The 18,251-nt window shown below is 36.8% G+C and overlaps 1 protein-coding gene across 1 annotated transcript in view; it reads right to left on the minus strand.

Annotated features, from left to right (window-relative positions):
- LOC132142548 (protein shisa-9) overlaps nt 1-1,283 on the minus strand; it is a 65,613-nt gene extending 64,330 nt beyond the window's left edge. Inside the window, exon 1 of the mRNA XM_059552505.1 lies at nt 1,014-1,283. The gene's annotated coding sequence lies outside the window, so the exon portion shown is untranslated. The remainder of the gene's footprint in view (nt 1-1,013) is intronic.
- Between the last annotated feature and the right edge of the window lie 16,968 nt (nt 1,284-18,251).

Here is an 18,251-nt window from a genome sequence, read left to right on the forward strand (position 1 = left end):
ATGAGCAACATTGCAGATTGTTTTTTTTTTCACTCGATTGCTCTTTATCGGAAGCCAAAACATAACCAAAACACAACTCTTCTTAGCCCACTTCTTTTCAAATATCTCAAACTAACAGGTCTGATCTGATCTGCTGAACTCTGTTCTGTGTGTAATCATGCAGCTGTTTCTCGAATTGGGCACTTTTGATCAGATATTCTCTCTCGTTCACAGACGCTCTCTGCTTCTCTCTCACTGACAAGCCTACTCCCAGACCCCACAGGAAAGAGAAGTCACAAATAAGATCTCTGTAACATCTCCATTCTTTCTTCTAGACCACAGTCTCCAGTTAAAATGGGTGCTTCTCTTGAGGAGAGGTTCAACAGAGATCTAAAAGTTGCCTCAAACTATCCTTTGTTTTGACCAAGACACCAAAGTCTGCCATTTTAGTATGAACTCAAACTCATTTTGATGGAAATCTAAATGAGCTACGCTATTCACAGTATTAGTTTAGCTTCTGTTTGTTTCTCCAAAGAGATTTCAGGAGAAACATCTGACACAAGTTGCTACTCAAAGAAACCGAAGTGAGATGTCTCCTGAGTAATAAAAGAGCAACCTCTGAGCAACGTCAACACATTTTTCTCTGGTTCTGGATTCTTTGGGGCCTCTTCTTCTCAGTTCTATCATTACTTCTCAGTTCTGTTATCTGTCATCTACCACACACTCTCTCTCACACACACACACACACACACACACACTCATCCAAACAAAGAAAGAAAGAAAGGGGTCTCATCATTACGGCCCCTTTTTTTCACACACAAAAAGCACAAAACGAACACACACACACACACATACACGAAAAGACAGAACAGCACATCTAATCCAGCTCCCAAAGCACCTATCTAAGCTCCCTTTCTTTCTCCATGTGGACGCGTGGTGCTGATGCACACGTCTCAGAATGCAACAGATCAGCTTCCTATAGTGGAGGAAATGCTTCTGGAGGAAAAGCATAGAATCTGAATCCATCTGCTTACCCATACGCTGTTTATGAAAACAGGCATACTGTATATTGATATATGTATAGGATTGTTATAGATATATCTCTATATGTATGTGTTTTCACTGGAGGCTCTGAAGAAGTTCTCCTCAGAAAAAGAAAAAAAAGTGACAGTGGATGACAGATGAGTGAAGAAGACCAACAGATGGCAGGTAATATTTATTCTCCTCAGTTTTTTCGTCCCAGTGCATTCCCGTTTCTCCGCTCCCAGCCAGACTCCGTGTTCCAGGGATGGTGTGTTCCCGTGTGGAGTCAGGAACGAATGATAGTGGCTCACACTCTCTCTCTTTCTCTCCCTCTCTCCCTCTCTCTCTCTCACTCAGTTTGTCTCGTGAGCGAATGAACGCATTTCGTTTGCTGACTCGCCCCCCTCTCCCTTTTTCTCTCTGTCATTGACACCTTCTCCCTCCTTTGTTTTGTCCCATGTTTTGTTCTCACTGTTCAAAAATAGTCCTGTCGTTTCCCTCTGTTTCTGCCTCCACTTTGCCTTATGTTTACCACAACCTGCTTTCATTTTTTGTGTGTCAATTATCTATTGCGTTTTTCTCTTTCTATCTGTGAAAACCAAATCCTGTGGTTCAACAGATGACTGCAGCAGTGTTTACTGAGACAGCAGGTCACAAATCTGTGTGTGTGACTGTGTGTGGCACATGTACAGCGCTCTTTAGGGTTTGGCTGAGATGATAGGCAGGAAGCAGCAGGGGATTAACAGAACGGAGGGATCATGGAGAGGAAGGAACGACGGAAGAGTGAATCCAGAAATATGGACTGAGGAGAGAGTGAATTCTAGGGTTTAGGGAAATGATAGATCTTATCTTGGAAAAGCGAAAATATTTGGATAAATCTCAGGAAAAATATAGAATATTTGATGAATGTAGAATATTGTAGATATTATATGTATTGCATGTTTGAACTCGAACTTACTCGAGTAGTTGCTGTAGTTTGTGATAAAATGCCAGAATGTATTAGCTTTTTTATTTATATAAGATAAATACGTTTTGAGTACCGTAGATATATCAATATATTTTTGCATTGTGACAATTTTCCTGATAACTAAATGCATTCCTCCCAATATTCATTATAATGTAAAATTAAATACTTATCCATCCATACTAATACTAAATACAATGCATAATTGTTTTAAATGTCTTTACCTGTTTTCTACACAGAATAAAGCACAGATAACAGACCCATTTGCCACAAATTCAGCAATTAAAATTCTGCAATATTATCACTGCTATTTCCATAAAATAAAATACCAAGTATAATAAAATACCAAGCAGAATAATACATAAATTACAACTACAAAATCTTAAAATAAATGAATAATAAAATACATTAAAAAGGAGGAGTGTCTATAAAGTCAGCCAACACAATTTCATATTGTGATTACAGGGCCAAAGTATTGATAAAGACTTATTTTTGCCAGATTCCTTGCACAATTATTTGTAATACAATTTGAAATTTGCATCACTTAACCAGCTCTAAATGTATGGCTTTTCTGATGAAGTAAACTTGCTCAGTACCTCACCTGGTACAACGTTGCACTTGTGTGAAAAACATGCTACAATGGATGAGATGAGTGGATGTGTCACCTGAAAAGTGCAGTGAAATGTACCGAGAGCAACATATTTCCGGTTTCGCAAAAATAAGTCTGAGCTGCTGCTGACAGCTGGGGAGGCGGGGTTTAAATGTGCTTAACTGTCATGAAAATATTGTCACAATGCAACAAACTGTTGCACACTTTCCCAACAGCTTTCGTAAAATTCACCCACTGAGAGTTGGATAAAAAGCAGCAGAGAAAGAAAATAAACGAGGTCAAGTAAAGAACAACAAGAACAGAGCAAGAAAGAAAGAATCATTTGCATATATGATAATGTTTTCACTGAGTGTTTTGGTTGCCGGTGGCTCTATGAGCTCTGATTGCTTTTAAATATTTCTGACTCATTTAAACGGGCTGCTCTACAACACTGATGTTTCAGAAAACAGACCGCAGCCAGCGGCAGAAAGGGATTTTGAAGCTGGGGCAATCATCTCAGAATCATCTCACGCAATCCAGTCTTTACTGATTTTGATCACTTATTTTTCCATATTTACGTTGTCAATTTTACAGTGTATTCAAGGTGTTCTATCCGAACTGAACCCATTGCCTTGGTCATTTCACCATTGATTCCCATGCATTTTTCTATTTCCTTCTCTTCCCATAGCATCTTTGTACTCAAAATCAATCTCCTTTCTGGTTCTGTGTTTATGAATTATTGCTCTGGCACAGCAGCGATTCTCAGCACCACAGGGAAGGAGCGGATGAGTCCAGAGGTCTCGTGGGAGAAATAAGGGGCAATGAGCGTTCAGGTCGGGGGAAACTTACCCTTAATCATTTCAGATGCTCTCTCTCTCTCCGGCTTGATCATGCCATTTCTCTTCTAAATGGAGGCAAGTGGCCTTCACTCTCAGAAATAAAGGTACATATTAGTACTTAAAGTGGACATATTAGAACCCAGTAGATACAAAAGTGTACGGAAAGGTATAGCTCCAGTGACAGCTTTTGTACCTTTATTTCTGAGAGTGTTGGATAATCCCATGTACACATTTGCTTTGTGTTTATCTGTCTGTTCGGTTCATCTCAGCAAGGATCTGAATTCTGAAGGTCCAAGAAAGAGGTTTTACTGGCATTTAATGTGAAACAAACTATGTAATTTTTTTATTCAAAGTAAGTACATTATATAAACATCTTTCAAACTGTGTTTTGCCTCAACTTGTGATAAGCCTATAATAATTACATTTATTTATATTTACTGTATTGAAATTTTAGAGCTGTCGGGACAGATTTCCACAGAAACTGAATACTTTTCATCATACTTACAGTAGATGCATGTTTACATCATATCCATAAAGGAAAGATGCAGGCTACTATATTCAGTGGAAGTAGTTTGAAGCCACACAACTGAACCTCGAACCAAGAAGCAAAAAGGAAAAGCAATTGTAATGTTACTCGTAATAAAACCTGAATCAACATAGTTTGTATAGCATCTCATTTGCATTGACTAGTTTCATAAAACAATGTTTATGTTGGTAACAATGCTATCCTGTAAACCAGTTACTACTTTTTGGATACAGATACATAAAAAATTATTTTATGTTATGGTTAATATTTTATATATATATTTCCTTGCCAAATAAAACACACTGTTAAAGGGGAAACCCTAGGCTAGTATATAAATTTAATAATTATGGCATAATTTCATTGATATATTAATCTGTCCCTTTTAGTTAGTACTAGATTATGGCAAAAAAATACTAAATCTTTTTTAATAGGCAGAAACAATATCAGGCAATATAACACATTTATTTTAAAAAAGTTTAACGGATTTAAAAATAATAATAATAAATATGTGAGCTGATGACATATTTTGTGCATCCTTAATGCAGACACAGATATTCATTAATTATACATATATACTTTTTTAGTATTTTTAGGTACTCTACATGATTAAGCAACCTCATTACACATATTAAATAAGCTAAATGAAGACATACTGTAGACTTCTGTCATTTTCATATGCGGATAATCATATTGACCAACACAAACTCAAATCTCAAAAGACATTTTACATTTTTAGAATGATTCAAAAAACCATCATGTTCTTTCTTCATTAATCATTTCACATTTAAGGACATGATTGGATTTTTTTTGGGAACATTTTGTTGGGAGTTATGGGGAAAACACACACACACAATGTCCTACACTCATAAGTGTGGCGGAGTCACTGTATACCACATACTGATTTGTTCCACAGGTCCAGATCTTGTTGACCTTTCATTTATGACTGAGAAAAGGATGACCCAGATTCAGTCTATGTTTTATGATGTGTATATGTTATGTATTTGCATCAATCATGTCTTGTTGCAGGCAGTTGAAAGCCCAGTTCGTTCAGATTAGTTCAACATGAAATCAAAGTTAACCCTATTTACATTCATAAATGCATATTTTAAACTTTCAACTTTTGCTCTTCCAATGAAATGATTTTCCTATTCAGAAGACCTCTCGTTTTTAGCCCCTCCCCTCATTCATTTCGCTACAGAACACTCACTTTTACAATCTAATCGATGCCTGATGCATGAAATCAAGCCCTGTCCTATTTTTTTTTCTCATTGATCCTTGGAAAAAAATATTTGTGCAAAGCTTAAAAAAGACTTTCTAACTCTTTAACTGAATCAGGGAAGCTGTATGTGTCTGTTCACTTGTTGTCCTTGGCAGCTTTGCATATTTCAGACCTTCCCCATTATGCATAATTTCTGCATCCATTTCCTTCTTCTTCTCCATCAGGAAAACTCTTATCAGTGTGTTTGTTTTGATTTGTGTTCATGCGTGTGTGTTTCCGTGACATATAATCCCTCATGTTTGTTTTTCCCAGATATTCCTCTGGCAGAGAGTAAGTGCATGAGATGGATGGATAGATGGAGAGACTGAGAGAAAGAGGGTGGAAAATGTCTCTGCAATCAAACTCCTCCCTCTTTCTCTTTCTCTCTCTCTCCTCCAGACGAGCTCATCTCTCTCTCCCGATCCCTCCATTTCCATCAGCTCAACTCCCCAATCACTTTATACCTCTATTTCCCATCACTCTTTCTTTCTAGCCTGATGTACTCATCCTATTTTTCTCTGACTCACTTCTATTCTTTTCTCACCTTAATCATCTGATAAACAGAGACGAATTAACTTTCATGGAAACTTTCTGCTCTGTGGGTCTCTGATCAGCCTTTTAATTTATTAAGATCATTAAAATATTTATGTAAGACAGTCTTTCTTATTATTAAAATAGCAAGTGTAGCTTTTTAAAAGCCATTAAGGAAGGACAGAAATATGTGTAATTCTTCTTTTAGACTCAGTGGGATTGTTTTGGCATTGTGTTTTCATGGTAGAAGATGTAACAGCCTGAATAATTTGTATTTGGTGTTAAAGAGAGAGATAAAGCTGTTTCTAATTTTGCTATTTTGTATAAATTTGTATGAAGTGAATCACAAAATTCATACAAATCCATCCATCACTGGGTCATACAAATTTGCTTACAATTCGCCAAAATGGAAAATACTAGCAAAATTGGCATGAGATATTGTAAGCCCAAGCATTGCTTTGTATTTAACTTGTATTTTACAGAGTAATTACTAAGATTTTGAAACAAAACCACATATTTGTCAGGACGTTTAGGTGCTTTGCTGCTGCAGCTGATTGCTTTTGTATGCATTAATATGCAAGTTACATTGTGCAGTTTGAGAGTAGTTTGAGGCTAGAAAACAAAAAGAGCCGAAAACATCTATTCCACTATGTTTGGTCTCCTTTTTCCCCCTGTTCTTTCCCTGGCCCGCAGGATTGATTTTTTGTCCTTTGAAGGAAAAGGGAAGTCACGGTTGTGTTCGAGGCATTTCACTCAGGAATGAATGGGGCTGAAGCTCTGTCCTTAAAGTCAGCTTTGAATCAAAACTGACCTTTTACTAATTTACTTTTATAATTAATAACATACTTTATTTACCTACCTAATCTACTTTTTTAATCAGCACACAACAAAGCTCTATTACTCATTACACATGTAAGGAAGGTGTTTACACAGACATCTTAAAGGCCTAGCTTCAACAGACAGTTTAATTGTAAAGGTCAGAAAGAGAGAGAAATATAACTGGATTTGACACTTAAAACCTTGCCACCTATGCTCATCAAAGCTGCATTTATTTAATGCTAAAACAGTAGTATTGTGAAATATTAGAATTTCATTTATGTATTTAAAAAACAATAATAAAAAATAATTTTAAAAAAATTGCTTCTCCAGAAGTATTTCTATTATTATCAGTGTTGAAAACAGTTGTGCTGCTTCTCATTTTCTTGGAAAACATGATTTTGGGATGAATAAAAAGTTCAGAAGAACATGATATGAAATAGGAATCTTTTGTAACATTATCAATGTCTTCACTGTCACTTTTGTTCAATTTAATGCTGAATAAAATATTCATCTCTTTAAAAAACGTACTGACCCAGATCTTTGAACACCTTTAACTCACAGCAAAACTGAAAAATTCACAGGATCCTCACCCTTGAGATCCGCTCACACTCACGAATGAAATTACAGCTCACATTTCAGATGTCACAGAGGTAGAGGAGCTAGAGAGGAAGGGGAAAAGGAGGTCTTAACTCATAGTGAGAGACATTTCCATGCCAGCAGGAAGTATCAAATCCTTTATGATATTCCTACTTCCTAATAGCTGGAATAGCAACAACCAATGAAACCGTGACCTAGAAACATGAAGACAAGAAGAAAAACATCTTACGGCGCTGTAGCATGGCCATTAAAGACGGTATTGTTCTTGTTTTATAAGAGATAATATTGCATACACATAAAAACACCAAAAAAGCCATTTATTTGATCACATTTACGCATGAAGACAGCACAATTCTGTAGCATACTAATATTTGTGGATATATTTGTAAATAACACTTTTTTTATTTTGGGCAAAGACTCGTTAAACTAGGTTGAATATCCGGATTGTTTGTCAGGCTCTGAGAGGGACCTATTTCCTGTCTTTGGTTTCAAAAACAAGGTTTATTTCTTGCTGCGGTTGTCACTGGTTCATGAAGAAAATCGACCCATTCCTATTTCATACAGGGGAGTAAATGGCAGTAAATGTCAGATAGGAGCCATTTACTTGTGAAGCAAAGCATCTTGGCAAAAGAGGCTGGAAATGGCTGTCAGAGGCTGTTTAATTCTGTCTTATTTTGAAATTATGAGCTCTACTTTAGTACCTAGATTACCTGGAGATCAGGGACACGGCAGAAGAGAGAGGGAGAGAGAACATGTGGAGGGCGACTGATTAAGTCATATTTACACACTTAAAAAAGGAGTACATTTGTAGCACCTTCCTTCTGCCGTGATTTAGGTGTCAACAGCTGTTGCAGACATAATGACGTGCAGCTGGAAAACAGCTGCACAGAGTTAATGCCCTCCAATGATGAAAATAAAGAAAGGAAAGGAAGGAAGCTGAATTATATGCATTATTTGACAGAAGAAGAAAAAAGAGAAACGTTGGCACGGTCAGTGTTGAATAAATTAAACATGAAAATCCAAGGGTTAAAATAGGGAAGAAAAGTGTTCTCATAATCTGAATATCAAATGACAAATATTACACCAATATTTTCCTGTGAAATTATGTATAATGGGAATAATAAATAATTTTCCAAGTAAATATTATTATTTTGATTGACGTGTGTGTGTGTGTGTGTGTGTGTGTGTGTGTGTGTGTGTGTGTGTGTGTGTGTGTGTGTGTGTGTGTGTGTGTGTGTTTCATGCTGAAGAGCTACTAAAATGCCCAATTTATGGCAAAGTGTTACATAGATATATTTAATGATATATGTTCAGTTAAATTTAAGATCATATTAATATTATACTTAAATTGTACTTCTGAGCCCATTATCATCACATCCAAGCTATTTAATATTTTGTAGGCTTATCTGATATAAATTTATGTTTAGTTTTTTTGTGTGTTTGTTTGTTTTTTTGACACTGTCATATTTTTTGTTATCCATTTTAAACATATTTGGTAACACTTTACAATAAGATTTTATTTGTTAACAGCAGTCAGCAAATAATAAAATTACAATAATCCATATTTAATCCATAATTAAGGCGTTTTAAATTTGAACCATCACTTCTGGCCCAAACACAACCCATAATCCATGATAACACTTCTTGATTTCCTCTCACATAAAAAATTGTTTTTAGAGGGGTTTTGTTTTTACTTGTAAACAGTGCTTGATCTGTGCATATTTCTCTCCTGAATCAGACAAAACAATTTTTTTTCACTGGAGGAGATATTCAAGATAACAGATAGATAAAGATGGGCTTATTTCTTATAAACACACAGCTTTTTGTTTCACAGTGCGTTCATTAATTGACAGGAGATGTGTGGATTATTGTAATATTTTTTATCAGATGTTCAGACTGTCTTCTGACGGCACCCATTCACTGCAAGGATTCCTTTGGTTAGAAGTGATTTAATGCAATTTTTTTGCCAAATCTGATCTGATGAAGAAACAAGCTAATCTAAATCTTGGATAGTCTGAAGATGAATAAATATTTTATTTAATTAAATTTTGTGGTTGGTGTGGGGGACTATTCCTTTAAGATTAATAAATGCTATATTTTGGTTTTGGTCTTTGTTACACTGTTAATTTATGTAGTTGACTAATGTTGACAAATTAGCTAATATTAACAAAGACGTTATTGTAAAGTGTTACAGCATAATTATAAAAAATTTCATATTTGAACTGACAAAGAAGCAACTAAATAAGCTTATTCATTACGCCTGACCAGCACAGCAGTCAAAAATTGAAAACAGAACCTGAAATGCAATCAGCAATGTGTCTTTAAAATGAATTGCACGGTTAACACAAATTGACAGGTTGACATAACAAGAGTGCTATGAAGCAGGCCTACATCACTTTACATTCATGAAGGTGCTCATCCCACATGATTCCACGGCCGTCGCTTTGTTGTAGTGAGAGCTCAACAGCATCGAGCATCTGTCTTTGCTCTTGCTCTCCATTAATCAAGGCAATCAATGCATCAATTAAGTACATCACCATAGTTACCAGAGGCCCCTGGGGGCCAGAACAACCTTGCTTGATCCGCTTAGTGCTGTTTAACAATATAGAGTAACAAAATCTCCAAACAAACTATAGAAATCTTTGAACCCGCTTTGTTGCTATATCAATCACAGAGCTCTTAAACATCTGCCAATATAAACAGTTATAAAACAATATAACAGTGAGCATCACAGAGATGTTTGCTGCTGTCATAATTTCTGGGTCAGTGCGCCTTCTGTTCTGATTCACACAGTGTTCAAGAATGTAAAACAAAATTAAACTAAGTGCAGATTATTTAAGACAGAGGGATTAAACATTTAAGAGACAAATAATAGAACTGCTAGATAAAGATGGTTGTTCAAAAATGGTTTAATTAGCATTACATGCTGCAAATTGTGTCATATATATTTTTTCCACTCTGTTTTGTAAGAATACAGTATTTCTGCATGTTTTATTTTTTTTATATATAAAAGTTTAAATATGGTATATAACAACACAGCAGAGTTTTAGCAATTATTAAATGAGACAGTGTGAATCTTCATTAACTCGTTGACTCATTAAAAAGAATCAGTTGAGTAATTTGTTCCCAAATCGATCCTTGTGATTTTGCACTGTGTTCATTATTGCTTGAAGAAAGAAGCTCTGGCACGCGCTGTGAAGACCTCACAAGGTGTTATCTTAAGATTTGCTCACACAAACTAGTCCTGACTGTCATCAATATCAACAATGTTGTTAAATAACTCTTACATTTTGTGACCATTGTGATAATCACTGTAATACTCCATATTAGACAGAGAATTGGTTTCCTTTGCTCAAGCCATCCTCTGCATTGGTGTGTGACAAGGAAAAAGTGCTGTCCAGAAGGCGAGAGGAGCCCCAGAGCACTTCTCTCTCCAGCCTTGCAAAGGTCCCTCAGAGTTGCAACAGATGTACACCACCATCACAGCAATTATGGTGAACAGGTAAGCAGATACTTAGCATTAGTGTGGCTGTAACTTAATCTCTAAAAGATCTTTTTCCTCACTATGGGCAAGATGTGACCTTGCCAGTATCCCAGCATGAGATCCAGAGTAGACCTGAACTATGTTTTGGAATATACAAGTTGTGAAACTATTAGACCTCACTGAGTCTCTGATATGCTTTTCTAGTAGTAGAGGGTTTAGCAGTATCAGAAAGCTGGACCAGTCTCACAGGAACCCAATTCCTTCACAATCTCAATGTCATTTTCCTCCAGCTATTGAATCTGACATCCCTATGCATTTAGACAATGGACATTAACCCCTAATATAAGCACCCATTAGGAGTGGTGAATTCTGGGCCAGGGCTTGATGGACTGTATGCACTATGCATCCCAAAGTCCAGTCCTTGCCAAGGATATTTTAGTTCATCAAAACTAAAACATAAATAAATACATAAATACATACAAAAACTAAACCTCCTTGTAACAATCGGGACAGGAGACGAGAGATCCAAGAGCAGTGTGTGTTTAATGGGTAATCCAAAAATCAGAATCAAAACAAGCAGGGGGTCATAACCAAAAATCAGTCCAGGAACAAACAAACAGGAACAAGAAACTCAAAACACAAGGAACGCGAGGAAACCAGATGACGGAAAATAAGGACTCCATCACAGAGAGAGAAAACAGACAGGTTTAAATAGACAGGATAATGACGATGAAAGTGAAGGCACCTGAGAGCAATTAACAGGTGGGCAATTACGGTGATGAAGGGACAAGGCTTTGTGGGAAATGAAGTGCCTGCTGTGAGGTGCCTATGGGGAAGTGAGACCACTAGTGGACACCCGGGGAAACACAGACCAGACACCGTGACACTCCTCCCCCACACACAAATTTTTGCTACTTGAAATAAATTAACTGAAATGAAATAAAAGTTGTATTATTATTAATATGAATGTTTTATTTCAGCTAGTTCCTGAATCACTTCTCTTTTTCGTTTAATTTATCTTGAATTACCAAAAATACGTAAAACTAAATAAACTAATACAAATAAATAAAAATCTATAACTATATTATATAATTATATATAATATATTATATAAGCACTATATAATTTTTTTCACTGTATATAAAAACACATAAAAATGGAAAACCAGATGATTATAATATTAAAGTGACAACAGAAAATATAAGGATTAAATCTAAATAAAAAATATAAACAAAACTTACTAAGAAACTAAGATAACTGCTTTTTGAACGGTACAAAAAGGTTAATATGGATTTATAAACTAATAAAGAATCAAAAAAGTATTTCGATAGATCGCTTTATAATCCCTTTTTGTGGATAAATGCAAGCATTTTCTATTTTTAGTTGAAGTGCATAATAAGATGGGATAGGAGAATATATAAAAAAATATGCATATTTACCAGATTTCATGCTAATCCTTTCTTTTCCCATCCATGTACAAGGAGATGACCTCCACATAATCTTGCTATGTCTTTTCTATACTTGACATGCTGCCAAAGAGTGCTATGGTGATGCATGCAAGACCTCATTCTACACAAACTGTAGCAAGAAAAATAACTTCAAATATAAAGTAGAGGAATGCTGAACCTTGAGGCTTTTCACTTAGTGTGCATGCTCTCTGCGGGTGATCTGGTGCTTGTCTAGACGGCTCTTAAGAGCAGAAAAGTGCTTCTTTCTCTTCAAAAAGCAGAAGGATGTAGGATGATGCTGTTCACCTGCTTCTTGTTACAACTGGAGAGTCATGTGACTGTCGCTAGAGGCATTGCTCAGCTTATTGAGATGCCAACCTCCTTTTTTTTATCATCCACTGATAATTAAAGATGAGGTCTAGGTGTTTGTAGGGGAGTCGTGGCCTAATGGTTAGAGAGTCGGACTGCCAATCGAAAGGTTGTGAGTTCGAGTCCCGGGCCGGCAGGAATTGTGGGTGGGGGGAGTGCATGTACGGTTCTCTCTCCACCTTCAATACCACGACTTAGGTGCCCTTGAGCAAGGCATCGAACCCCCAACTGCTCCCCGGGCGCCGCAGCATAAAAATGGCTGCCCACTGCTCCGGGTGTGTGTTCACAGTGTGTGTGTGTGTGTTCACTGCTCTGTGTGTGTGCACTTCGGATGGGTTAAATGCAGAGCACAAATTCTGAGTATGGGTCACCATACTTGGCTGAATGTCACTTCACTTTTCATTTATACTGCACTACTCTCAACATCAGTTTTGTTGTGGTAACCCAAGATGATCCTGAAATATACATAGATGGTGTATCCATTATGTCTAAATATTTAGTATAACCATTTCTATAATGTACTGTTAGATGAAATATTAAATTTTTCTTCATCAGAAGTACTTTACTTAGAGCTTAGATAACATATAAAGGCAAAACATGCATAATACAGGAAATTATATAACATCAGTATGATGAAGAGGGCAAATTTTTAGGGCTTTTTTGGTTGAATTGTCCCGCTGACAGAAAATCCCAGGAAAAAAAGCCGAGCAATGGCAGAGGACAGAGGAGAAAAGGAAGGAGGGAAGGAAAGATAGGAACCCAAGGTGCCTCTTTTGTTTAATTAGCTCAGCCAAATTAATTAGTAACAGAAGCCTGAATTAATTATGGTTGAAAAGCGGCAAAGAGACTGACAGTCATGGTAACGTCCCCAAAGATTTACTGTTTCGGCTTCTGTTAATGTGCAATTAAGCCTGATCTCTCTCTCTCTCTCTCTCTCTCTCTCTCTCTCTCTCTCTCTCTCTCTCTCTCTCTCTCTCTCTCTCTCTCTCTCTCTCTCTCTCTCTCTCTCTCTCTCTCTCTCTCTCTCTCTCTCTCTCTCTCTCTCTCTTGCTTATTATAACATAAATAACATTGCTCCCAAAATACAGCTTTTATTTCCTTTCTACTGCTATTGTCGTGCTGTGTGTGTTTCCTCTGGATCTGTTCTTTCTGATCGGGCTCTGTAATTTGCGGCCTTTTATTTGTTTTAGTGCCAGCTGTTATTTGTTTTAGTGCCAATTTGTATTGGACATGTTTGGCTTAAGTTACTTCACTTTACTGGTGGACTATGAGGATTTGTGAGTGCATGAGTTATTCAGCAATAGATGGTTTTGTCTTCTTTTTAACTAGCTTGACCAGGAAGGTCAGCCATATTGTTAGGTCAACCTTTCTATATACAACGTTTAAAAAATTACTTGAGAATGCAAGTTCAATTCAGTTCCTTAATGTGAGATAGCGAACAGGACGCAGAACTGCAATTTGAATATTTTTATAATATGAAATATTATTACAATTATTTAAATTTAATACAAAATATTTCGTAAACATTAAAAAAATATGATTAATATTAAATAAAAATATAAGTACATTTCTAGTACTTTTTTTAAATTAGAAGATAGAATTTTGTGAAGACACACTTAATGTTGGCTTGACAAATTCATGTTTAAACGTTTTGAGAAATATTTTGTAAAAATGTGACTTTTTTTAGTTAGGGCTTTCAGAGAGATGGATGGATGGATGGATATTTAAAAGCAACCTAAAGAAATTAGTTTGGCTTATATATTTAATTGTATTTAAGAAATTCTCATTTCATCTTAAGAACACTTCATTTCCCAGAATGCATTACCTGTGTTGAATGTCTTTAAATTGCAATATGAGGTCATTCCTTTTCTTGTCATTTCAATTTGGTTTTCTTTGGAGCATATCTAGTGTAATTCAGTTTTAACTTAATATTTAAAAATGGACCAATTCGTCAATCTGAACTTTGCCCACCCTGGTATGTTAGTTTTATCTAAATCACAGATTTTCTGTTCTAAATCCAATGCAATGCAATAATAAATAAAGACAGTGTATATATATATATATATATATATATATATATATATATATGTATAAATAAAATGGACAGAAAAATCCATAAATTGTGGTTGATGAACCAATTCAAGAGCAGCTTGATGGAAACTTACATTTTCCCAGATGACAACAAATCTTGGCAGCTGTGGGTCATGCATCTGATCCGCTGGCAGGAGAAGGTCATGTAATGCGTATACTGCAGATAACATATAAGCAGTGTTGTTGGGCATCATCTTGGCTCATAGTCAGTGTGTCATTTGGGAGGTTTGCACCTCTATATATTTGTACATTCAATCCTGTTGTCTTAGTTTTATATGGGTAAATTTAACCTCACCTATAATAATATATATAAATACATATATATATATATATTTACATTTACATTTACATTTACATTTATTCATTTAGCAGACGCTTTTATCCAAAGCGACTTACAGATGAAGACAGTGGAAGCAATCAAAAACAACAAAAAGAGCAATGATATATAAGTGCTATAACAAGTCTCAGTTAGGTTAACACAGTACACGTAGCATGGGATTTTAAATAATACAATAAATAAAAAGAAAACAGATAGAATAAAAAATAAAAATAAAAAAAGAATAGAGCAAGCTAGTTAGAGGTCTTTGCACATACACACACACATACATATACAATTGCATAATGAATGAAAAGAAAATAGAATATAAAAAGATTAGAAAGGTAGTTAGATTTTTTTAAGAATAGAATTAGAATAGTGAGTGTTAAAGTTAGAGGGTCAAATAAAGATGGAAGAGATGTGTTTTAAGCCGATTCTTGAAGATGGCTAAGGACTCAGCTGTCCGGATTGAGTTGGGGAGGTCATTCCACCAGAAGGGAACATTTAACTTAAAAGTCCGTAAAAGTGACTTTGTGCTTCTTTGGGATGGCACAATCAAGCGACGTTCACTTGCAGAACACAAACTTCTAGAGGGCACATAAGTCTGAAGTAACAAATTTAGGTAAATGGGTGCAGAGCCAGTGGTAGTTTTGTAGGCAAACATCAATGCCTTGAATTTTATGCGAGCAGCTATTGGAAGCCAGTGCAAATTGATAAACAGAGGTGTGACGTGTATTCTTTTTGGCTCATTAAAAATTAATCTTGCTGCCGCGTTCTGAATTAATTGCAAAGGTTTGATAGAATTGGCTGGAAGACCTGCCAAGAGGGCATTGCAATAGACCAGCCTGGACAGAACAAGAGCTTGAACAAGGAGTTATGCAGCATGATCCGAAAGAAAGGGCTTGATCTTCTTGATGTTGAATAAAGCAAATCTGCAGGATCGGACAGTTTTAGCTATGTTGTCTGAGAAAGTCAGCTGATCATCAATCATAACTCCAAGGCTTCTAGCTGTTTTTGAAGGAGTTATGGTTGATGTGCCTAACTTGATGGTGAAATTGTGATGAAACGATGGGTTTGCTGGAATCACAAGCAGTTCTGTCTTGGCAAGGTTGAGTTGAAGGTGATGGTCCATCATCCAGGAAGAAATGTCTGTTAGACAAGCTGAGATGCGAATAGCTACCATCGGATCATCAGGATGGAATGAGATGTATAGTTGAGTGTCATCAGCATAGCAGTGGTATGAAAAGCCATGTTTCTGAATAACAGAACCTAATGATGCCATGTAGACAGAGAAGAGAAGTGGTCCAAGAACTGAGCCCTGAGGCACCCCAGTAGATAGATGTTGAGACTTGGACACCTCACCTCTCCAAGATACTTTGAAGGACCTATCTGATAGGTAAGACTCAAACCATTGAAGTGTGGTTCCTGAGATGCCATTTGCCAGTAGGGTTGATAGGAGGATCTGGTGGTTAACCGTGTCAAAAGCAGCGGACAGATCAAGCAGGATAAGTACTGAAGATTTGGATTCTGCTCTTGCCAGTCTTAGAGCTTCAACAACTGAGAGCAAGGCCGTCTCAGTTGAATGTCCACTTCTGAAGCCAGATTGGTTGCTGTCAAGGAGGTTGTTGTTTGTGAGAAATGTAGAGACTTGGTTGAACAGCTCGTTCAAGTGTTTTTGCAATAAAAGGAAGAAGGGAAACTGGTCTGTAGTTCTCTAAAAGAGATGGGTTGAGGTTAGGTTTCTTAAGTAGTGGAGTTATACGTGCCTGTCTAAATGATGAGGGGAAAACACCAGTGTGGAGGGAAGTGTTGATGATGTGAGTGAGTGCAGGTACAACTGCAGGAGAAATGGCTTGAAGGAGATGAGATGGAATAGGAGCAAGCGGGCAAGTGGTAGGGTGATTAGAAATGATGAGTTTTGAGACTTCTGCCTCAGAGAGTGAAGAGAAGGATGTAAATGAGTGTAAGTTTGCTGGTGATATGAGCTTGACTGATTGTGGTGTGGAAAATTGTGCACTAATGTGTTTAATTTTATTAATGAAAAACGTTGCAAAGTCGTCAGCTATTAGAGATGAAGCAGGAGGGGGAGGAGGAGGACAAAGAAGTGAGGAAAATGTTTTGAAAAGCATGCGAGAGTTAGATGAATTGTTAATTTTGTTATGGTAGTATGTCATTTTAGCAGAGGAGACATTAGCAGAGAAAGAAGATAGGAGTGACTGATACACAATAAGGTCAGTAGTATTTTTGGACTTGCGCCACACCCTTTCAGAAGCTCTAAGCTTAGAACAGTGTTCGCGTAGAACATCAGATAACCAAGGGGCAGAAGGGGTGTTACGGGCTGGCCTGGAAGATAAGGGGCAAACAGTGTCTAAACAAGATGTAAGAGTGGAGCAGAAAGTATCAGTAGCACTGTTCGCGTCCAAAGATGCAAACAGTTTAGGGGAAGGAAGTGAAGATGAAACCATTGCAGATAGCCGGGAGGGTGAAAGTGTGCATAGGTTACGTTGAAAGATGACATGTGGAGGGGTAAGTGATGTGTCAGGGATCATGTTGAGGTTAAGAGTGAGGAGGAAGTGATCCGACGTGTGCAGTGGAGTAACCAGAACATGATCAGTAGAGCAGTTTCGTGTATAAATAAGGTCCAGGTGGTTGCCTGATTTGTGAGTAGCAGTAGTTGACACTCGGTTGAGATCAAAAGAGGCAAGCAGAGTGTGGAAATCGGCAAACAGAGGTTTATCTAGATTGATGTTGAAATCTCCAAGCATAACTAGGGGAGTACCATCCTCAGAAAAGGTTCAGAGCAACAGATCTAATTCATCCAAAAAGTTACCCAGTGGTCCTGGGGGTCGATAGACAACTAAAAAATTTATTTTAAAAGGGTAGGTAACAGTAACTGAATGAGATTCAAAGGAGCTGTTGATACCCAAAGATGGTAAAGAATTAAATTTCCAATCATTAGAGATGAGCAGACCAGTACCTCCACCTCTTCCAGTCAAACGGGGGGAGTGGGAAAATGAGAAATTATTGGAGAGTGCTGCAGGTGTAGCAGAGTCCTCTGGTTTGATCCAGGTCTCTGTTAGGGCCATGAGATTAAGCTTTGAATGACTAATAATAAAAGTAATGAAATCGGCTTTGTTTACAGCAGACTGGCAATTCCAGAGACCAATAGGAAAAAAAAGTAGTGTATTAGCAGACATAGGCAAAGTGTGCAGGTTGTTAAGATTGCGCTGTCTACATTGTGTGATGCATGGTTTACGAGTGGAAATGATAGTAGGGATCTGGAAACACATAGTAAGATTTGGTTATAAATATATATATATATATATATATTTACAGTGCACTTCTAGTAAGAAGATTAGCTGAAATGGATAAAAATACAGCACGAACAGAAAAACAGTCAATCAGGTGTAGAACTGTA

This window comes from Carassius carassius, chromosome 1, assembly GCF_963082965.1.
Source record: "Carassius carassius chromosome 1, fCarCar2.1, whole genome shotgun sequence".
Classification (NCBI taxonomy): Eukaryota; Metazoa; Chordata; class Actinopteri; order Cypriniformes; family Cyprinidae; genus Carassius; species Carassius carassius.